The following is a 6,000-nucleotide window of genomic DNA, read 5'->3' on the forward strand; positions in this document are numbered from 1 at the left end:
CTGACTAGTGTGTGTGTGTGTGTGTGTGTGTCAAGTTCAACAACACTGGGTCCTTTGTCTCTGGCTCCCCATCATAAGACCTGGCAGGAGTGTAATCGCCCGCGCTGGATCAGATGGGTACCAAGAGAGAGGGGTCACAAGCGGAGAACAAGCTGTGACATTAACTTGTCACATTAACTTGTCCTTCACACCACGAGCCAGAGAAGAACTTCCAGTTTGTCAAATGCTCCATTTGTTTTGACTCGACACATAGGCTAGCCTATGCTCTGTTTGCTCAACACTGCCTGCTAGCCAAGGTCCAACACAGATTCTACCTGAAAGCCACAATCCAACAGAGAAGAACAGTCATAATCAAAAAGGCACACAGAAGACCTGACACATGGACAGTAAACTGAATCGCCCCACAACTACCATAGACTCTCCCAAATGGCACCCTATTCCCCTAGGGCTCTGGTCAAAACTAGTGCACTATATAGGGAATGGGGTACCATTTGGGACGCACACTTAGCCTGTTGTACTCTGGTCTTTGCCCTGTACGTGGCATTGATAGGAGCCTACAGACAGTATTCGCCAGCTACTGACTCACTGCCAATGAGTGATCCTCAGTACAAACACACAGGTCAGACTCTGTGCATCTGACACTCAGGCTCCAAACAGTTTGTCTAGCTGCTTTCCTGTTCAAATAACTGTCTGTTGAACCACATCTCTCTAGCCTGCGTCCCAAATGGCAGTCTTTTCCTTCCATAGTGAACTAGTTTTGACCAGAGCTCTATGGGAATAGGGTGCCATTTGGGAGAGTCATTTCATCATTTCTCCTGTCACTATCTGGTATAGGTAGACTAGTTATTGTAGTTGTAGGGCGAATCAGTTCACTGTCCATGTGTCAGGTCTTCCATGTGGTCCTCTGTAGCTCAATTGGTAGAGCATGGTGCTTGTAACGCCAGGGTAGTGGGTTCGATCCCCGGGACCACCCATACGTAAACATGTATGCGCACATGACTGTAGGTCGCTTTGGATAAAAGCGTCTGCTAAATGGCATATTATTATTTATTATTATGTGCATTAAATAGGGAACAGGGTGCCATTTGGACAGACCACATCACCTCTGGAGTCTACTGCTTCTGGTTGCTATAGCTTCTGCTGGCCATGCCTGACTGACCCATTTAACCAGAAAGCTTACAAACACACACACACACACAGACCCTTAGGCTAAGTAGCCTAACTCTCAAAAGGGCTTTATGAACTAGTCTCCGCGTACTAACCACGAGCAGAGGAACTACGCATTACTGTGACCGGGGACTTGGTGATGGAGCGATATTGCCATGCATATTATACGGTGATGGAGCGATATTTCCATGCATATTATACGGTGATGGAGCGATATTGCCATGCATGTTATACGGCGATGGAGCGATATTGCCATGCATATTATACGGCGATGGAGCGATATTGCCATGCATATTATACGGCGATGGAGCGATATTGCCATGCATATTATACGGCGATGGAGCGATATTGCCATGCATATTATACGGCGATGGAGCGATATTGCCATGCATATTATACGGCGATGGAGCGATATTGCCATGCATATTATACGGCGATGGAGCGATATTGCCATGCATATTATACGGCGATGGAGCGATATTGCCATGCATATTATACGGCGATGGAGCGATATTGCCATGCATATTATACGGCGATGGAGCGATATTGCCATGCATATTATACGGCGATGGAGCGATATTGCCATGCATATTATACGGCGATGGAGCGATATTGCCATGCATATTATACGGCGATGGAGCGATATTGCCATGCATATTATACGGCGATGGAGCGATATTGCCATGCATATTATACGGCGATGGAGCGATATTGCCATGCATATTATACGGCGATGGAGCGATATTGCCATGCATATTATACGGCGATGGAGCGATATTGCCATGCATATTATACGGCGATGGAGCGATATTGCCATGCATATTATACGGCGATGGAGCGATATTGCCATGCATATTATACGGTGATGGAGCGATATTGCCATGCATATTATACGGTGATGGAGCGATATTGCCATGCATATTATGGTGGTCCTCTGTAGCTCAGCTGGTAGAGCACGGCGCTTGTAACGCCAAGGTAGTGGGTTCGATCCCCGGGACCACCCATACACAAAAATGTATGCACGCATGACTGTAAGTCGCTTTGGATAAAAGCGTCTGCTAAATGGCATATTATATTATTATTATTATATTATACGGCTCTTTCCGTTTTGTCAGTTTCTCTTCTCTACATCAATAAAGACGTCACTAAGCAGCTGTGTGTTACTTGTCTTCTCTCCTCTCAGCCAAGACAAGCCTTTATCAGTTCCAACACAGGCTAGAGCCCACGCTAGAGCTGATTTACTGTAGCTAATGTTTGGAAGGATGATGGATGCTAGTGTTAGTTAGGCTACAGCTTACGCTGAATGCCCTGTACAGTGACTACAGTCTTATTTCAAGTCTCTTATGAATAAAATGAGACCTAGCTAGTTACTGTGTGGATTAATTAAAGTTACCCAACGAAAGATGAAATATTATACCTTGTTTAGATGGTGGACTACAGTGCACTACTGACAGCTCATCAGCAGCGCTTGCATCCATTTTGAAACCAAAACACATCAGCTAAAAAATTGGAGGTCTTCTGAGGTTCCTAGCTAATAAGGTTAAGCATATGCCTAGCTGGTTGACATGGCAATGACTGACCTGTCACCCACAAAACTAACCCCGCCCCCTGTCAAGCAAATCACGAGCTCTGTACCATAATCCAAAAGCAGGCTGAGGGTGGTTTCCAGGACAGTACCTGACCATACACAGACCGACTGTTCCTGCTAATGCTATTTTGACATGGCAAGTCACAAGCCTTTAAACCAGTGTATTCAAAGTAGAGGTCGCCCCCCCCCCCCATAAAAAAAAAACATATGGGGTGAAAAATACATGTATTCTACTGTAAATCTCGTTTAACTTTATAATTTCACTTCATAAATGTTTAATATTTCTTATTAAAACGGAACAATGTTATGTAAACGAGTTCATGCCAACAAATCCGATACATGTCATTTTAAACTATGTACAGTAAGCACAACCTTATACCTTACATAGTGACCACACAGCTCGCGTTACGTGCTCGAGCGTTGCAAAATAAATGTACACATACATGTTATTCAATCATTTAATACCGGTACAAACTGCTTGCGTACGTCGACGAACGTCTGCGTTGCCAGGCGCCAAAATAGAACTTGGTTCCATTTTTGACACGTGATGCGCTGCAAGTCCCGCCTCTCCCATCTCCTCATTGGTTTTTAGGAGCATATACCCACGTGGGTGATTGAAAGATGAACTGAGGTCCACACTCCAGTCCAGTTGGTGGTGGTAATGCACCTTAAAGTAGGTTGCCAACCAACATATGAAGTCCAAAGAAGAAGAAGACTGGCGAAGATGAATAGAAACTAACTGTTTACCCTTTTATCTGTGGATTAATTGTCAGAGTAGAGGACCTTCTGCATTTCAGGTAAAATAACAACCCAATGTTTATATCCCAGGACAAATTAGCTAGCAACAGCAAGCTAGATAAATTGCCATGAATGTTTAATGCGTTTCGACCTGTCCCCAAATTAATATAGTTGGTTCAGAGTTCGTTCTGATATTTCAACCTGCGTGTCCTGATCGTGTCTGGTGTGGATGGACAAAAACAACATGCGCGTTCCTGGTCTAGTCAGCATGTTAGGGTAGGGGTGAAAAACTGACTGCTGCAACCTGATTGGCTGAACACACCAACCAAACTTCTGGGAGACCACGATGGTCGCCCTTTGAATGCTATAGCCACCCATAGACTTCCAGTCATTGTGCTAACGCTAGTTAGTATTGGCTCGCAAAACTACCTCTAACGTCCTTCATACTGGACACAGAGACATAAAAATGGTATCCACGAGTTCATTTGACTCTTGTGAAGTAGATAAAGGGCCATTGCCAAAATCCAGAAGTATCCCTGTAAACTCAGACGATAGTGGAGATCCATAGCGCCCACTAGCGGTTGACCAGGCTACATCCCTATTGAGGGATTGGTTGTTTAGCAACAAAACTGATGCCTGCGCAACTATGGGTCGGCTTAGAGTGTTGACAACGTGCAAGCTATATTTAGTGTCCAATGCTTATTGAAAATATAAATCAATTGGCACAATGAGCACTTGTTCTCTCATATACATCGTTACAGTTGTTGGTTATCTAGCTAGTTAATTTTAGCATTGACATGAAATTATTAAAAACAAGACATGGTAGCAAGAACAAGATGAAACTAGCTCCTTCCTTTTGCCAACATGGCAGTCGATTGTCATTTTTAGCTATCTGGCCATCCAGACCACTACACCACACGGACTTCTGACCCATTAAAGCGTGCTCATCGTTTTCGTGACATTCTCAGCTAACCCATTTATGGGTATTTATAGATCCTAGTGGACCGTGTACAAATGCACCAACACCACAACAAAAACATTGCATATTCAAAAAACATATATAGCTAGCTAGAAATCAATAAGACTATGATAAGAGATTATTCTATTTACATCAATATATTCACAGTTAAAAACATTAGCTACTAGGTAATATAGCCTTATTTTAATCACCAGCTTATCAATGCTATTGAGGCAAACAAAGGAGTGCTGTGTGAGACAGTTCAAAACACATTAACTTGAGGATAGTTAGCAAGCTAGTCATAACATGTTGACAATGTGTATTTAAATTGCTGCTTGTTAAGAAATTAAGCTATAATGTGAGGTTGGCTAAGAAGCAAAAATAAAGCAGTAACGTTAGCTACTAGAAAGTAGCATAAACATTGGCCACTGGTTTAGCCTGATCCAGCCAGCTCGCTAGTACAACATTGGTGTAGCGCTGCGAGACAAAGAAAGAAATCCAAACTCCAGATCTCTGGCATTTGAAATCATCATATCAAAATTAAAATCCATCTTTACACATGAATAATTGACGGACAAAACAAGAACACCCGAGCTCTTTAATTTACAACAATGTTTTCGACCATAGCGCCAACAAAATATGAGAGATGATGGACAGATAGTGTTTGGTTTACAAGCTAGCAGGCTGGCTAGCCTAACTAGCTTTCACTGCACTGACATTTCTGAACGAAGCGTCGCCTTTGAAGGAACCAGGGCAACACTTTGTTGACAGATTTTGTTCCACTAGCGTTAACTATCTGAATAGCTAGCTAACGTTTGCTAGCTAGCTACCGTACAGTAGTTAGCTGCTACCTACCTACCTTTTGAAAAACAACCTCACGTTTTGTATTTTCCAACAACTGGCTCAAGCCCAGGCAAGAGCTCACTGGCTAGAAGCTTACCGACGGATGATGTTGTGGCAGCTCAAGCTAGCACTAGCTCGCTAGCTATGCAGTGCGTCACTGGATGCAGAGGAACCCTGGCTAGCTAGGCTACTGTTATTCCAAAAAAGCCGTTACTGTAAATCTAGCTAAACAACTGAAATACCCGTTAAATGTAATGACAACCGCTAAATGTACCTTGTCGTGAGGCACGGAGACGCTGTCCTTTTGGCCCTAGGTTGTTCTCAAAGAGTTGACACGACCACGCCGATTTCTTCCAAGGCTCTCAAAGCGATTCTGAATTTCTGAAGGCTGACTTGACTTTACTCGCTGATGTCGTAGCGTTCTGTGTGACGCCCTCGCGTGAGCGCACCGAAACCAATCAGAATGCTCTAACGGGAACAGTTGATGAGCAGGAAGTGTATGCTAACAGGTTTGACGGGACCTGTAGTTGTCGGATTTTGTGTTGCAGCCTGACACAATACAATTTTAACAACCGCAAAACATGATCCCAGGAAAATACTTTGACATTACATAGGACTTACGATATGTATTTCTATTGTATCTCGACATTAATAGTGCCTGACTTCACAGTCCTTTGTATCCCCTTACTTATAATTGACAACCATT

General features: G+C 43.4%; 1 protein-coding gene across 1 annotated transcript in view; it reads right to left on the reverse strand.

Annotated features, from left to right (window-relative positions):
• LOC311117357 (adiponectin receptor protein 2-like) overlaps window positions 1-5,658 on the reverse strand; it is a 71,877-nt gene extending 66,219 nt beyond the window's left edge. The window contains 1 exon segment of the mRNA XM_084192314.1: window positions 5,569-5,658. The gene's annotated coding sequence lies outside the window, so the exon portion shown is untranslated.
• Between the last annotated feature and the right edge of the window lie 342 nt (window positions 5,659-6,000).

The sequence above is a fragment of the Coregonus lavaretus genome, assembly GCF_964263955.1.
Source record: "Coregonus lavaretus genome assembly, contig: HAP1_SCAFFOLD_806, whole genome shotgun sequence".
In the NCBI taxonomy this organism is placed as follows: domain Eukaryota; kingdom Metazoa; phylum Chordata; class Actinopteri; order Salmoniformes; family Salmonidae; genus Coregonus; species Coregonus lavaretus.